Genomic DNA, 17,444 nt, shown 5'->3' on the forward strand with positions numbered 1-17,444 from the left:
CGGAGTCTTAACTGCTGGACTGCCAGGGAAGTCCCTACAAAGTACTTATTAAAAAATATAGCCTAGAGCTCTGTATATCCAACAGATGCTGCCCTAAGTCCAGATCCTACTGGAGAAAGAAGGTCCCTTCTGCTAAGTAAGACTTGTTAACTGCAATTTTAGCACTACATATTTAGCAGAAGTTGCTATTAAATATTACCCCAATTGTTCCTCTGGCCTCCAAAATACTGCTTTTGGTCCCTTGTGCTCTCCCTGCCAGCGCCCCCAATCAATTCATCCCTTAAATGTAGGTGAAATGAGGAGAAGTAGAGAATTCACTCTAAATTCTAATATAGAAGCTGCATCAGATGAACTTAGGGGCTGACAACAGGGAAACTGAAAGCCTTTAGGGTTACAACTAGTTTTAATTCTGCCTATTTCAGGACTTCCCTGGTGGCGCAGTGGTTAAGAATCCGCCTGCCAATGCAAGGGACACAGGTTTGAGCCCCGGTCCGGGAAGATCCCACATGCCGCGGAGCAACTAAGCCTGCGAGCTACAACTACTAAAGCCCGCACGTCTAGAGACCGTGCTCCACAACAAGAGAAGCCACCGCAATGAGAAGTCCGCACACCACAACAAAGAGTAGCCCCTGCTCTCTGCAACTAGAGAAAAAGCACATGTGCAGCAACGAAGACCCAATGCAGCCATAAATAAATAAATAGAAAAAAGAAAAATGGGACTTAAAAAAAAAATTCTGCCTATGTCATTAACAAACTGTGTAGCTGTGTGCCCTTAAGTCACTTAACTTGAAAGTCTCACTGTCCCCATCTACAAAACAGGGATGAAAGAAACTACTCCTCGGAGTTAAGACTCCAATGAGAAGATGCATGTGAAATCACTGTAAAACTTATCTAAATGGTTAAGAGATTTCAAAGAGATAAGCATCCTTGGCCTCTGCAGCCCAGACTCATCCCTCCACAAACCTAACCTCGTATTTCCTACAATCAAACCAAGTCCAGGAGAATAAATGCTAAGAAAGTTAATTAAATAGCCACCGAACTCATGGATTTAAAACAACAAACATCACTAAGCTCCTAGGTTGAGCATTCTTGTAAGTCTCCTATGCCACCTGTACTCGTCTGATGTTCACACACCATTTGGATATGTCACTTTCTAACCTTTCCTCATGGTTGTCATTTACCAATCCCCTGTCAATGACCAATCACAGTCCTACATTTATTATATATTTTGGCATTTAATTCACAAATTTCCTCCATCATCCTGGGTAATATCAGTGACCCAGCCAATAACCAATCCTCAAGTCCAACAACTTTCACCTCCTCTCTAGCCACTCATATTCACTGCCCGGGCAGAGAGTACCACCCAATACTGCTCCACCACCTGACCACAACCTCCAATCACCCAATCAATTATAAATTCCTGTTGATGCTACTTTCTATTTCTTAAATCTGCCTCACCCTTCCACCTCTACCACCACCACACTGGTTCAGGCCCCAGTAATCTCTCACTTGGATTACTGCAACAGCCTCTCTAAGTCTGTTGCAGCCACCAACCCTAACCTGCCTAAATCAATCCCCCACGTCCAGCTGAATTATCTAAAATGCACAACTGACCACATCACTTTTCGGCTTAAGACCTCGCTACAGTCCCCTCCTTACCAATAAGAACACTCCAAACTCCTTACCCTACACACCAAACCTTCCAAGATCAAGGCCTTGCCTACTTTGCCAACCTCACAACTCACTTTTTATTCTCTAACATTATCCGTTTGTTTATAGTTCACATACATCATATAATTCATCTCTCTGTAACTTTCTTCCGACTATTCTCTTTGCCTGAATGCCCCTCTCCCTTCTCTTCCACACCCCCCATTACCACCCTTTTTCAGATGGTTAACTCCTACTCATCCTTTAAGAATCAGCTCAGATGCCATCTTCAAATTCATTCTCTACACCCCCATGCTGGTATAAGTAGTCCTCTTCTGTGCTCCTATGGAACACTGTACATATTTCCCTTAAACCATTTATCGAAGTGTACTAAAATTATTTGTGTATTTTTTAGCCTATTAGATCTTAAGCGACTCGCGTAGAGGGCCTAGGTCATATTCATCTTTATGTCTCTAGTGCCTAGCAATGGATGGAGGCTGGCATATAGTAGGAGTAACCTGTTGTTGAACTGAAATGAATCTCCAAGAGATCACCACAAGCAACACCAATTAAGAAAAAAACTCACAGAAATCCAAGAGTGAGAGGATCCCATTAAAAGTACATGCAACTCAGGTATCATGCATATACTCTAACTGGCTATAGCCTCCCCCACATTGCAAAACTACCCATACCATAGTACCCTACTCAACAGCGAGACAGGCTGTTCTGTCCGTTTTATACTCCAAGAAACAGGCTAGGTTAAGAAAGAGAATAAAATTATAAACTACTTCAGAAAAGTCAAGCTGTTGGGGACTCAGAAAATTGAAGAGCAAGTAGGACCAGGTCCTCTCTTTTAATCCTGAAACGGAAGCACAGAGACACTCATACCCTTAAGAAAAGGGGAGGGGGCTTCCCTGGTGGTGCAGTGGTTGAGAATCTGCCTGCCAATGCAGGGGACACGGGTTCGAGCCCTGGTCTGGGAAGATCCCACATGCCACGGAGCAACTAGGCCCGTGAGCCACAATTACTGAGCCTGCGCATCTGGAGCCTGTGCTCCGCAACAAAAGAGGCCGCGATAGTGAGAGGCCAGCGCACCGCGATGAAGAGTGGCCCCCGCTTGCCACAACTAGAGAAAGCCCTCGCACAGAAACGAAGACCCAACACAGCCATAAATAAATAAATTAATTAATTAATTAATTAAAAAAAAAAAAAAAGAAAGAAAAGGGGAGGGCTTCCCTGGTGGCGCAGTGATTAAGAATCCGCCTGCCAATGCAGGGGACATGGGTTCGAGCCCTGGTCCGGGAAGATCCCACATGCTGCGGAGCAACTAAGCCTGTGCGCCTCAACTACTGAGCCTGTGCTCTAGAGCCTGCGTGCCACAACTACTGAGCCCACGTGCCTTAAGCCCATGCTCCCCAACAAGAGAAGCTGCTGCAATGAGAAGCCCGCGCACTGCTACAAGGAGCAGCACCCCCCCCCGACGCAACTAAAGAAAGCCCATGCGCAGCAACAAAGACCCAACACAGCCAAAAATAAATAAATAAACAAATAAGAAAAGGGGAGGGCCACCCTGTAATCACCTAGCCCCATACCATGTGTTCAGATATGTGGACAGGAAATACAGCCCTTATCTAGTTATGAGAGCCCAGATGTCCCACCCAAAGCACGGGAAACAACTGGGAAAATAGCGATTCAACTATTGACTGGTTTTCCTTGTCTCTTCCTCTCTTGTTTCACCTGCTGCAGTCACTGGCTACAAATAGAGGGGACTGAAGGAAAACAACTTCTTGCTCATAGCAGGTAACATGAGAAAACTGAGTCTCCTTAGAGCCCCTACAACTTCTCCTTGTTCCCTATCCCACCTGTTCCCCTTGGCCAGCTGTTCATTATGTGGATCCCATAAAAAACAGATGGGCAGGTTTCACATTCAACCAATCAGAAGAGCAGGCTGCTTCAGAGCTCCCTAATTCAAAGTGTCCTGACTATAAACCCCAGGAAATTAGGAAATATTGTCCCCACATACCTGGTCACTGGAAAATGAAGCAGAATACAGGAAAGCACTGTGGTCCTAATTATGTATCAATGGATGCAATTCTACAATAGGTCTCAATCCTGAGGGTTAACTCCCTAGATTTGAGGAAAAAACAGCCACCTTTAAGTCGTAGATCCTAGGCTGGATCAAAGTGACAGGAATTATCAGAGCTTCTAGGTCAGTGGTTCTCACCCAGGGGCGATTTTGCCCTCCAGGGGAATTCAGCAATGTCTGGAGTCATTTTAGACTGTCATGACTGGGAGGGTGGTAAGGGAGGGTGCTACTGGCGTGCAGTGAGTAAATGCGATGGATGATGCTAAACATCCTATAATGCACAGGACGGCCTCTTACAACAAAGAATTATCTGGTCCAAAATGTCAATAATGCTAAAGATGAGAAATCCTATTCTAGATGGAGCATGATGAAGGGTCAAAAGGAGAGACAGCATGTCGCTTCCATCCTATATCTGGAAAAGGAAGTCATTTGGTCCCTCCAACCCAAACCCATCAAACAATATTCCAGAAGAAAAGCCAGTCAGACAAAGACTCATTTAACTTAACTAAGGAGTTCCATCCCACTCCAACTTGGCTTCTCTATCACCTGCTGTTGCCATTTAGGTGAACAGCAGGTGACAGGACTACACTCCCTTCCGCCCCATCCCAGGAGGTCTAATCTGACCTAGTTCAATCTAAATTTCTGTGCAGATCAGAGAAATGCCATCCTCTGCAAGACAGACAGAAAGGATCCTGCACTTAAACCTTGCAGCCATCTTTAAAGTCCCAAAACTAGACCAAAAGCAGACCCTTCCTTGTTAGGCTGCTGATCAGACTTACACTGCTTACGCAATGAAGCAAAATGTAGAAGAGGCAGAAGTTTCCCAAGGCCATGCTTGTCCTTGGGAGAAATGTCAGGAGGCTGGCATGCAGACTAATAGGCAGCCCTCCCCACTTAATTATCATCTAGGATGGTGAGTTCACTCACTCAGCAATCCAGATGGGGGTTCCAAGAATCTATCTAACTTCAGCACTAAAAGAACATGGCCAACTTCCTCTTAAACCAAAATATACTCAGCTTTCTGTGGCAGTGAATCGAAGGAACTCAGCTTAAATTATACAGAGATCCTAGATGAAAAGTATCAGAGCAGTGAGGAGAATGTGCCCCCTCTAAAACTGAAGATTACAAAGAACTTCAGAATCTTGGTGCCTGAAATATTGCCAGACACCAAGAGACAAACACTCCAGTAAACAAGAGTCCTGATCCTGCTGGCTGATTTGGGTCTATTTGAGAGCCTAACATATGGATCGCCCTTAATAGGTTCCCAAGACTAATTCTTTATTCTGATGAATTTCTGCATTTCCTGGAGCTGCAGGGTTTTTTGTTGTTCGTTTTCTTTTGGGAGGTCCAAGCCAGCCAAGGGCCAACAAACAATCTGTATGTATCTACAGGACTTCCTCTTGATTAATCGTTATCTATTAGATTTCTACTTCCGTACAAAGTCTAGTCTCATCCCAACCAGGGATGAGATCTGTATTTTTTCAGGTACTTGATTCTCTCAGAAGCCCTTAGAAGGCATGTGGAAGAAATAAATAAAGAGTGATGCCTTGAAATGAAAACAACAGTCCAGTTTCATCCCAAAAGAACGAGAGGTATTTGACTCTCGCAGAAGCCCTGTGAGAGGGAAAGTCATGTGGAAAATCTGAAAAAGAGTTATGTCTTGAAACCTGAAATGTAAAGGACATGGAAAACCTTAAAGATGACTAAGACGACTACATAAAGAGCTTTCTTGCTGGTAGGACCAAGAAAATGTAACCAAATATCTGGAAGTCAGAATTACAAACTGTGTTTTCAAAATGAAGATTCCAGAACAACTAGGAGAAAGAGTAAGCTAGAGGAAAAGCCTTCCCGGGGCAGGTGCCTCAGTAACCCTCCAAGGGCAACATTTAGTAGACACTGTACTAGAGTACAAAGTTCCATATGTTTAAAAATGTTTCTCTCAGAGCTGACCACGAAGGCTAAATAATAACAAAACAAGGCTGGAGGCTTGCCCTAAGACACCTAATTTCTGTTCTCCTTTCCCTCCTATCAATCTCCAGTGACCCAAAGGGACAATGACTGCAACAGATCTTACACACTGAAAACCCATTTTCCCTGTCAGCTACCCCATTACTGAGCTCAACCCCCAATATGCCATTTCCATTTCATGCCGTTTCCATTCCCTTCCATTGTTTGAAAACAATAAAAAGTTCCAGACTTACCTCTGCAAGAAACTTAATTTCCCAGGTCTCTTCCTAGCACAAGGTTCAAAGCCAGCAGCAAAGCAAAAACAAATAAGAGGGGGAAGCGTCAATTTTCAAGCTTTATTTTGAAACCTCAAAGAGGTAGTCAATCTCAGCTGCAAAAATATACAGACAAGCCTGAAGCCATTTCAATTGAAATGATCCACTCCAAGCTAAATGAGAGAACTCACTCCCATCAAAGTCCCCAGGCTTCCCTAACCTTCTGTTACCCAATTCACAACACAATAGCAACTCCAAGAATTTCCAGTCTCAGTGGCTTAGGGCAAGAAAGGTCCCAAATTCAACAACTTGTGGGAAAACCAATTATCCTCTGACACCTCACCTGACTCCTCAATTCCTTATGAAGCCCAGCTACTTTGTTACAGTATTAACATTGACTTTCATCTTTAGATGAACTAGGAGGAAAGTGGTTACAGACAAAGAAGGCACTTTCTTTCCATTACTTCACTTATGAGACCAGAACTATCCTCCAAATTCTCGCACACAGTGAGAACAAAATATCCACTGGGGCAGCATCCAGTCAAACATCTACATTTCACCAGGGAACATTTTTTATGTATGGATACTGACCCCTGCTCCTAGCACTTAAACAGCAAAAGAAGGGTCTGGAAACGAAAGCACTCATTTAATTAGCACGGCTGCCTAGACACCATCCTGTGTTTTCTGTTCCCTGCAAACAGCGTTCCAATATAGCATGGCTGTTTCCCCATTCTGGCATTGCTAATTGTTTAAAACTAGAAAAGTCCTTTACTCCTTCCACACTCCAGCGATACCAGGCTCCCCATTTTCTCTTCTTTTTGTAACCAGGAAAAACAAGGGAGCAGTAAGCTAGGCAGCTTTTGGAAATCCAGTTGAACCCTCATCCAACCCCAATTCTCCAAACCCACATGACCATTCCCTTCTGCCCTTCCCACCCTAGTAAGAGCTAAAGGCCTGGCAATTAGAATTGGCTGTAACTGATGCTGCTTAACTCTGCTCTCTCTTCCTTTCTACAGGGGAAAGGGAAACCCCTGAACCTCTATCACTCGTGCAGCTACACTGTCCTATCTCCCATCCCATTCCCCTTCCTCCCAAACTTTCCTCCTAGTCTCTCACTTTCTCCATTACCTCGTCACACCGACACGCTCTCCATTCCCCAAACCTCCGTCCTCTCCTTTTCCACCCAAATTCTCCCCTAGGCCCTTCCCCCTCCCACCTCCAATTTAACACTTTCACAACCTCCCCGCAAACGTCTCAAATCCAATCTTCACCTTTTCCCACTTCTCCACAACACCCCTTACAAGAGTCCAGTCCTTCTTCCAACCACATGCCACAAGCCCCCTTCCCCTTCACAGCCTCGGCCCCTCCTTCCCGTTCCTACCCCCTCAGCCCGGCGGGACCGCAGCCCCACTCCCCACCTCGGCCTCTCTAATACCCCTAGCCTGGCCCAGCCTCGGCCCTTGTTTACGCCCCTCCCCTGCCCCACTCCTCCGCCTCGACCCTGCCCTCTCCCGCAGTTGCCACCTCCCCCGCACGCCCCCCTCGGCCGCTCCCCTCCCCCACCTTGCAGCGTCCCGTCACCTCCCTCTCTTCAGGTTCTCAGGCTAGACGTCGCCACCGCCTCCCCCTCCACTTTCCTTCCCCAAGCCCTTTGCGGCCCCGCCCGGCCCCGCCCCGTCCCGCTCGACTCCCCCTCCCCACTCCGGCCGCCCCGCCGCCTCACTCTCGGCTCAGGCTCGGCGCCGCCATGTTGGATCCATCCGCGCCGCTCTCCCGGGCCTGTCTCACGGCGCCGCATCCGGGCTCCAGCCGCCGCCGCCGCCGCCGCCACCGCGGGCGTGGGGGAGGGGAGAGGCGGGCGGGGGTGGCTGCATCCTGAACAGCGCCTCCCGGAACCTGGCCGGTTAGTGGCGGCTTCGAGACCATAGTGAGGCATGAGCCGGAGTAGCCATGCTAGTTGAGGGCAGCCTGGCAGCGGCATTAAACGGGGAGTGGATAGCTTCATTTCGGTAGCGGAGAATAGAGATTGGCAGCCATCTTGCTTTGGGGCAAGCTGGCAACGCAAGTTATTCTTCAGGACGGCTTCAGGGCAGTAGTAAAGCATGAGAGAGGGTTGCGTTCTTGAGTGTGGAAACGTTGGTGGGGTCGGAGCTGTCTGGTGTCGACTTCAAGATCCATTGAAAGACTGCGACTGGCAGTCATGACGCGTAAGGGCGGAATATTACGGGGGTCGGATTGCCCCGCGAACTTAGGGGAAGGTTCATGATCTGGGTTTGACCTTTGCTCTGAGCTTCCTGGTAACCCGGACGTTCCGTAAACTTGGGTCCGGAACAGAAAGTGCTGCTCAGATGCCCCCTCGGATTTCACTTTTTGAGCATTTGTTTTTTGAGCACCCACTTCCTGAAGGAAGTGTCGCCTGAGCTGAATACTGGACTGTTGGGAATTGGGGGTGGGGGGCTAGGTACCTTCTGGAGCTGCCAGCAGCCTGGTTTGGTTAAAAGAGAGGTAATAGATGAGTCCCGGAGGTTGGGAGGGGCCTGTTTACGCAAGGCCTTGTAAATTAGTTTATTTTATCCTAAGGGTAATGAATAGGTTTTGAAGAGTCTTAGCAGAGGTGTGAACAAATATATTTGCGTTTTAGAAAGATCACTGGTTGCAATGGGGAGAATGAATTGGAGGGCGTGAAGTTAGAGGCAAGAACAATTGGGAAGCTCTTACCCTGGTAAGAGACTACAGCGGTCTGTCCTCTAGAAGGGGGAGTGCAGATGGGGAAAAATTGATCGGAAATGGGTATGAGGCTGAGGGAGGAATCCAAGGTATTTCCCAGTGCTCTGGCTTGGGCAACTGGGGAATAATGCCATTTTCATTGTTGTTTTGGGTGGGGTAAGAGTGAGTTTTAGGTGCCTGTGGGATATCCATTAGACAATAGAATATTAGATAAGGTGGGTTGGGAGTCCAAAAGGAAAGTTTGGGGGGCGGGGGGGGGCGCCCTAGCGTGTGAAAATAGAAGGTTGTTGAAGCCATGGAAGTGACTAAGATGGCTTAGAAAGAGGAATTTGAGATGACATGAGGGAAGAGAGAGGAAAAGAGGACATTGAGAAGGAAAGGAAAGAAGAAACCAGGAGAGAAGTATCAAGGAAACTGGTCAGTGTCAAACATAACAGATCAGGTAAGATGTGGGCTAAAATGTGTCCATTGGATTTTGCAACAAGTCGTTTAGTAATTTTGGAGAAAGCTGTTTCAGAGATACAGTGGGGGTGGAAACAGCATTGAGGTAAATTGAGTGACTGGAAAGGCACAGTGTGTAAAGACAATTTCTTCACGGTGTTGACGGTAGAAAGAGGCTAGCAGTAGGGTATAGCATAAGGGAGAATTACAAAGAAAGGGAAGGAGTTTTAGATATCTGTGGGACAGCCAGATGGAGATGTCCAAATGGCAGTTGAAGGTACAAATCTAACACATGGGAGAAAATTATATTAAATGGAAAAAAACCAAGTGCAGAAGAATACTTACATATTTACACAAGTGTTAAAAAATTACCTATGAAGAGTGGGCCTGGGAGGGATGAAACTTATGCTTTTTATTTTAGATTCATCTTTACTGTTTGTTTTACTTTGTACATAACATATATTACTTTTATAGAAAGCTGCTTTTTAAAAACTCCAATGATGTATAGGCCAGAATTTCGGGATCATGAACATTTCAGTGGTAGTTGAAGCCATAGATTTGGATAAGCTCCCCAGAGAACAGCAGGGGCTAAGAAGAGTGCCTTGGTGAATTCTAACATTTAAGGCACAAGTAGGAGAGCCCTTGGAGAATCTTTGAAAAGGAACAAGCAGTGAGGAAGAAAAACACTGGATCCTAATTGTCACAGAATCAGAAGGAAGAGAGTGTTTCAAGAGGATGGAAGTTATTAAAAGTGTCAGATGTCCCCAGAAAGGCAGCTAACAAGAAAGGTTAAAAGCTAGCTCCAGACTCAGGTTTCCTGGGAACTTGGCATAAAGGTCAAATCCAGATCTTGAACCGTCACCAAATATCACATGGAATTCAACCCCCATGCTGTTCCATCCTTATATGTCATGGTTGCCAGTCCCAGTCTTTCAGTGGGTCTTGAAGTCAACACCAGCCAGTTCTGGCAGCACTAGTATTTCCACAGTCAAGAATGCTTCCTCTCCCATTCTTTACTATGGCCCTTAAGCTGCCAGCAAGAAAAACTTGTGTTGCCAGAAATGGTAAAGTTAAGGAATTGAAAGTAGGAGTAGGGACTTCCCTGGTCGTCCAGTGGTAAAGAATCTGCCTTCCAATGCAGGGGACAGGGGCTCGATCCCTGGTCGGGGAACTAAGATTCCCACATGCTGCGGGGCAGCTAAGCTTGCAAGCCTCAACTAGAGAGCCCGCATGCTGCAAACTACAGAGCCCATGCGCTCTGGAGCCTGCGCGCCACAACTACAAAGAGAGAAAATGTGCATGCCACAACTAGAGAGAAGCCCGCACGCACTGTGACGAAAGATCCCATATGCCGCAATGAAGACCTGACACAGCCAAAAAATAAAAACTAATAAAATTAATTAATTAATTAAAAAAAAAAAGAAAGTAGGAGTATAAGTTGGAGTTGAGAAGGTCAAAAACTAGCTAATGATCACGTGGATTTTCCTAAAACCACCCAGATAGGAAGAGTTGGTACAGAGAGGTTATTTAATAGGCACTGGAGTTCTCAGTAAGCATGAAGGATAAAGGGTACTAGAGCCAAATGGCATAAGCTTTAAAGAAGGAAGAGTTTTTACAAGAGGATGAGAGCACAATCATCTGAAAGTAGCAGTGGATTGCAAAGAGAAGGATGATACCCTGCCACCCTTTCCTACAGGAGTGGAAGAATGAACAACCTCTACTTTACACAGTTGAAGGGAAGAGATATCCATTAGAAAAAGCCAAAAATGTCTACCCCCCGCTTCACCACCACCCCATACTGGAACTCTGTTCTTTTGTAAACAGCCTCCCCTATATTCTCATTTTCTTCACAGATTACTCCCTAACTTTTCCTAGTGGATGAGTCATCAGGACAGAGGTAGCTAGCTGTGATATATGAAAGGGGGATTTACCCCACCCACATAAGCCCACAAAAGAGGCGGACACAGGCACTACTTCTTAAAATAGAATCATGTTCTCTCCCTACCCATATCCAGAAGTGGTTTGATACCTAGCAATCTTGACATCATGGTAGTAATTCCTTTCCATGAGCCCGTCTCCTAAACTTAACCCAGCCCCATTTAGAGGATTAGAGAGGAGAGTCCATGCTGAGGACTGCCTTCTCTAATAGTATGGTGTCCTATCTGCTCATTGCAGCCTCTGGAGAAAAGATAGATTGCCTTCTTCTTCACTCAGAATGGAAAGCTAAAGGAAGGACTGGAAGTTTTCTTCATTAGGCCTTCAAAGTAATCCCTCTTCCTCTATAGGACTCGAAGGACCTAATCCTTTTCCCTGGGGCCAAACGTTAACTAAATTTTACAAATTCCAGACATTGGAACAGTTGCCGGGCCAGCTGTTCCTAAGTTAGTGCATTCATGACTGCATTTGTAGGAAAGTTTTCTGTTTGGGGGGCCCCGGAAATTCACTCTTAAAACATGAAGCCTTTGGGAATTCCCTGGCAGTCCAGTGCTTAGGACTCCGTGCTTCCACTGCAGGGGGCACAGGTTTGATCCGTGGTCAGGGAACTAAGATCCCACATGCCACGCTGCGTGGCCAAAACAAAAGACAGACAAACAAAAAACATGAAGCCTTGAGATATAATAGGTGCTGAAGAGATCATAATGCCAATAAAGAGAGCTGAGCAGATTTCCTGAGGTGAAATGGGGTAAATACTAACTAAACCAAGGAGACAGGCACTCTCACGCCCAGCACTGAGAAAAAATATTTCAAACACTAAGATTTTTTGTTAGTTGTAGCTAAGCAGCCGTTCCCCTTTGGCTTAAACTGTACATCATCTCTGCAGTTAAAGCAAAAACTTCACTTCTTGTCTGGTGTTCTTTTTCCACCCTCTCCTTACTTCAACTAAAAACTCGAGAAAACTCTCTCAGAAGATTGAGAACCCTATGTAGGATTCTCCTGTTCCTCCGCCTTTCACGTCCCTTCCTTTATATCAGTTCCTGTCTCTTCCTTGGAGCCTCAGCTGAGATAACATCCCTCCAGCTTTCAAAGACGGGCCCCTCCAACTGGACCCTGAATCCCATTCTTTTCTGCTTCTCAATACACTCTATTCCCACAATTATCTCTTCCTTCACTAGAATCATTAAACTGACACCCTTCAGCTACCTTTCACATGCTCCCATTTCCAGTATGTCCTGCACTTAATTCTCAATTCATTCTAATTTTCAGTGGTTAGAAACACCTTTTTTTTTCTTCTGTATTTAGAAAAATCTCTTTGTAACTTCCATTTATTGGTCCTATTTTTTTTTCCCCTCTGGATCAACGCATCAGAGCTAAATGTCAGCCCTTCAGATAGCTACTATGTCCCTACTAAATATTTTTTTCCCAGTCAATGGTACTACCAATTCAAATTATAGTAGATCTCTTCTCTTTTTTAATCTGAATACTCTATTGAGGCTGCTTGTCCCAGTGTATGCTGTTCCCCAGCTCTGCCAGAATTAAAATCTTTTTAAACCAGACATCCCTTAAAGAATTCTATACCCTGTTAGCAACCTATTGTCACAAGTATCCTCTTGACTCTTCCAGGCCCACTCTGATCCCTATGTCCCTGCCTGGGCTTTCCTCTTGAACTTTATCCTACAATGACTTGCTGACCTGACAGTCCTCTCTAGGTCTTGGTTTCCCATTAACTCCAAGCTGCTTTAGCTACTCATTTTCACCCAAGCATCATACTTGCTCCTAATTTCAGTTGTACTTCAAACCTTGCTGTAAGCCCTTAGCTAGAATTCCAGTGTCTGCTGGCTCCTGAATAGAAGAGTAGGGACCACAATCAGTCACTGAATCCTAATGATCTGCTGTCCAAAATTCTCCTTAACCTTTTCCCTTCATTTGCCAGCTCTGACCCTCACTAATATGACTTTGGGCAAGTTCCTTCTCTGAGCTTGTTTTCTCATCTGTAAAAAGGGCAAATATAAAATAACATCCATGTCATAAGTCCCTGTTTTAATGATTATATTAAATAATATATGTGCAGTGTCAACACAGGGCCTAGCTCGTTGTAAGCAGCGGATAAATGTTACCTAATATTTATATATAACAATTTTCACCAGGTTTCAGAAATTCAGGAGAGGTTCTTTGTTAATGCTCTCTGCTGCCCCCATGGGGATGATTTTTCCAAGTCATTGGTTATCCCACAGGCAGGCCATGACAAAAAACAGCCTTGTCTTACCAACCCCACCAGCTAATTAGAGAATTAATTCTCTTTGGTTGGTTGTTCAGTCAAATAAAAATGATTCTATATTCTAGCAAATTCACTATCTTTTTCAAAGAACATATCAGGAAACTTACGTTTTCCTGAAGTCAAGATATACTGTCTCTATGATGTTCTAGTCTGTTAATCTAGTAACACTGACAAGGAAAGTCATTCAGTCATTTACTTAATAAATATACGTTAGGCATTTACTAATGTCAAGTACTGTGATAGGCATATAGGATAGGATACACAGTGGTGAACAAAACAGACATGGTCCATGTCTTCATGGAGTTTACAGTTTACATGGGTAGACTGACACTAAGGAAAGAAAATAGCAAATATATCATTTTAAATTGAGATAGGTGCTATGAAGGAAAAGAACAGAATGCTGTGACAGAAAAATGAATGATCAGGGAAAGCTCTCTTTGAGGCAGTGACATGGAAGCTGAGACCCAAAGGACCCAAAGGAGCCAGGCTTCTTGCAGAAAAGGGAGGAATATCCCAGGCTGAGAGGACACCTGCTAAAGGCCCAAAGACAAGGAAGAGCCAACACCTTGGGAGACTGAATCACATCGCCATGACCACTGTAGGCATCTGGGGGTCGCTGCTTCCTTTTCTATTCATAAAATACTCTTTAATAACTTCTACAGTTTTACTAAGAATCAATAATCTTAGTTTTTTAGTTTCCAGAATTCACCATCTAGAATTTCCCTCTTTGAAGATGTGGACATTTGCTATATTGTGTGTTCCTCAGATGACCTAGACAGAAAACAATTTCACTTACAAATATTTCTGATTTCTAGAATACCATGTGTCCAGGCCCTGAACTCATTTAAAATGCTAAGAATCCTGTTACCATTTTAACTAATCATTAATGAAGTTATAACTAACAAAAAGACTTTTCCTAACTCATTTTACCTCATTTCTTAATGTTTTCTTCCAAGTTTTAGCTATTTATAAACATTTTATATAGCTAAAATAATAATGTAATTATCATTATTGCAGATGATAGCTTATTTACATAGATATAATCATGAGAATCAACTTTAAAATTATTACATATAATAGAACTTAGTAAAGTGGTGGTTGGGAGGGGAAGTAACATGCAGAAATAAATATCCCTTATATATAAACAGTAAGTTAAAGGTATAATCAAAAAAAGACCAAATAGGGCTTCCCTGATGGCGCAGTGGTTGGGAATCCGCCCGCCAATGCAGGGGACACGGGTTCGAGCCCTGGTCCGGGAGGATCCCACGTGCCGCGGAGCAGCTGGGCCCGTACGCCACAACTGCTGAGCCTGCGCTCTGGAGCCCGCGAGCCACAACTGCTGAGCCCGCGTGCCACAACTACTGAAGCCTGTGCGCCTGGAGCGTGTGCTCCGCAGCAGGGGAGGCCACCGCAATGAGAAGCCTGTGCACCGCAACGAAGAGTAGCCCCCACTCGCCGCAACTGGAGAAAGCCCACGCGCAGCAAGGAAGACCCGATGCAGCCAATACATACATACATACATACATACATATATACATAAATAAATAAAATTTTTAAAATATATATTAAAAAAAAAAAGACCCAATAGTGACAAGTCAGATAAAATGCCTAGGAATAATTAACAAGAATGGGCAAGATCTGTATGAATGGAAAAAAAAAATTTTTCCCCATGCCACATGGCTTGCAGGATCTTAGTTCCCTGACCAGGGATTGAACCTGTGCCCTTGGCAGTGAAAGCACAGAGCTCTAACCACTAGACCGCCAGGGAATTCCCAGTATGAATGAAATTTTAAAATGCTACCCATGGGCTTCCCTGGTGGTGCAGTGGTTAAGAATCCGCCTGCCAATGCAGGGGACATGGGTTCGAGCCCTGGGCCAGGAAGATCCCACATGCCATGGAGCAACTAAGCCCGTGCGCCACAACTACTGAGACTGTGCTCTAGAGCCCGTGAGCCACAACTACTGAAGCCCACGTGCCTAGAGCCCCCATGCTCTGCAACAAAAGAAGCCACCACAATGAGAAGCCTGCGCACTGCAACGAAGAGTAGCCCACGCTCTCAGCAACTAGAGAAAGCCCAGGCGCAGCAACGAAGACCCAATGCAGCAAAACTAAATAAATAAATGTATAAATAAATAAAATAAAATGCTACCCACATAAAAGAGAACTTGATCAAATGGAAAATAATATCATGTTCCTGGATAGACCCAAATATGTGAGGAAATTTTGTATTGATAAAGGTGTCACCTTAGATCAGTGGAAAGATTATACATACCCTTTAAAATTACTTCCACATGCATTAATAGCCGATCGTAATTAACATAAAATACTAGAAACTATCTAAAACGTAATGGTACAGGGACTTCCCTGGTGGTGCAGTGGTTAAGAATCCGCCTGCCCATGCAGGGGACATGGGTTCAAGCCCTGGTCCGGGAAGATCCCAAATGCCATGTAGCAACAAAGCCCGTGTGCCACAACTACTGAGCCCACGTGCCACAACTACTGAAGCCCACGCACCTAGAGCACGTGCTCCACAACAAGAGAAGCCACCACAATGAGAAGCCCGCACACCACAACGAAGAGTAGCCCCTGCTTGCCACAACTAGAGAAAGCCCACACTCAGCAACGGAGACCCAATGCAGCCAAAAATTAATTAATTAATTAATTTTAAAAATTTTATTAAAAAAATAAAACATAATGGTTCAAAAACGTTGAAAGTAAAAGAATTGGAAAAGATATACTGTGCAAATATAAACCAAAAGGAAATTATATAATAACAGATACAGTAGACTTGAAAGCAAAAGCGTTACTAGAAATAAACAAGGGCACTTCATATGAACAAGTCCAATTTACCAGGAAGTTTTAAATTTGTATGCACTTAACTTCAAATTATATAGAGCAACAGAGCTACAAGGAAAAAAATAGACAAATTCACTATCATAATAGGAGATTTAACATACGGCTGTCATCCATTGATAGAGGATACCTCTTTCAGAACCAGTAGACACCCCCCCCCCAAAAATTAGTAAGTATATAAAAAACTTAAATAACGTGAGCAGCAAATTTGATTCAACAAGCAGATATATAGTCACTGTACTCCAAAACTTTAAATTACAAATTATTTTCAAGCACACTTGGAACATTTTTAAAACTGACCATATTGTGCTATAAGGCAAATTTTAACAAATTTCAAAGTCTTAAAATTATACAAAGTATGTTTCTTGACTTGTAGTTAAGCTACAGATCAGTAACAAAAAAGTAACTAGAAGTTATGAAATACACTACTTCTAAGTAACCACCCAAAAAATCACACCTGGTGTTAGACAATAATTTGAACTGAATGATAATAAAAATATTACATACCAAAACTTAGATGTGACTAAAGCTGTGCTTACAGGAAAATGTATAGTCTTAAGTGCACATATTAGGAAAAAAGAAAAGCTGAAAGTTCATAAACTTTGCATCCATTTCAAGAACCTATATAACACAAAGCAACTATACTCCGGTAAAAATTAATTTAAAAAAAAGAACCTATATAACAGTAAATTAAACCCAAAGAAAGTAGAAGAAAGAAAATGTGCACATAGAGATGTCTGGAAGGATGTATACTTAAAATGATAGCAGTTTTTGTCTCTTGGGGTAGGATTTTGAATTAATTTTATTTTTCCATATTGCTTAAACTGGAACAAACAAAGCCATTTTCATTTTAAGAGAAAAAGTACTAGAGGAAAACATGGGATAATTTTTAAAAAATAGTATAGACTGTTGTGGTGACTCAACACCAGAAATTATAAGCAAAAAAGACTGGTAGACTTGACCTCATGTATGAAAAATTTCCACATGGTTAAAAATACTATGAACAAAAGCAAAGACAGATGACAAACTGGGAAAAATGTTTACAACTAATCACAAATGGCTAATCTCTTTAATACATATATTTTTAAAACTCATACAAATCAGTAAGAAAAAATGAATGACAATTACAAAGGAGCAAAGGATATAAGAATTTACAGAAAAGGAAATACAAATGGATCCTAAACCTATGAAAAGATATTCAGCCTTACTCATAATAAGAGAAATGGACATTAAAATTGTCTTGAGATTCCA

The 17,444-nt window shown here is 43.6% G+C and overlaps 1 protein-coding gene across 7 annotated transcripts in view; it reads right to left on the bottom strand.

The window, feature by feature from the left end:
- The window catches only part of DEDD (death effector domain containing), an 11,445-nt gene extending 3,428 nt beyond the window's left edge, over window positions 1-8,017 (bottom strand). The window contains exons 1-3 of one of the 7 annotated variants that reach the window (XM_007171727.3): window positions 7,679-8,014; window positions 5,935-5,967; window positions 3,671-3,774 (exon numbers count right to left, since the gene is read on the bottom strand). The gene's annotated coding sequence lies outside the window, so the exon portion shown is untranslated. Of the gene's footprint in view, window positions 1-3,670; window positions 3,775-5,934; window positions 5,968-7,226; window positions 7,246-7,518; window positions 7,610-7,678 lie in introns of those variants that run through there. The other 6 variants (XM_007171728.3, XM_007171730.2, XM_007171725.3 and 3 more) reach the window with 6 other exon arrangements.
- Between the last annotated feature and the right edge of the window lie 9,427 nt (window positions 8,018-17,444).

This window comes from Balaenoptera acutorostrata, chromosome 1 (assembly GCF_949987535.1).
Source record: "Balaenoptera acutorostrata chromosome 1, mBalAcu1.1, whole genome shotgun sequence".
Taxonomy (NCBI): Eukaryota; Metazoa; Chordata; class Mammalia; order Artiodactyla; family Balaenopteridae; genus Balaenoptera; species Balaenoptera acutorostrata.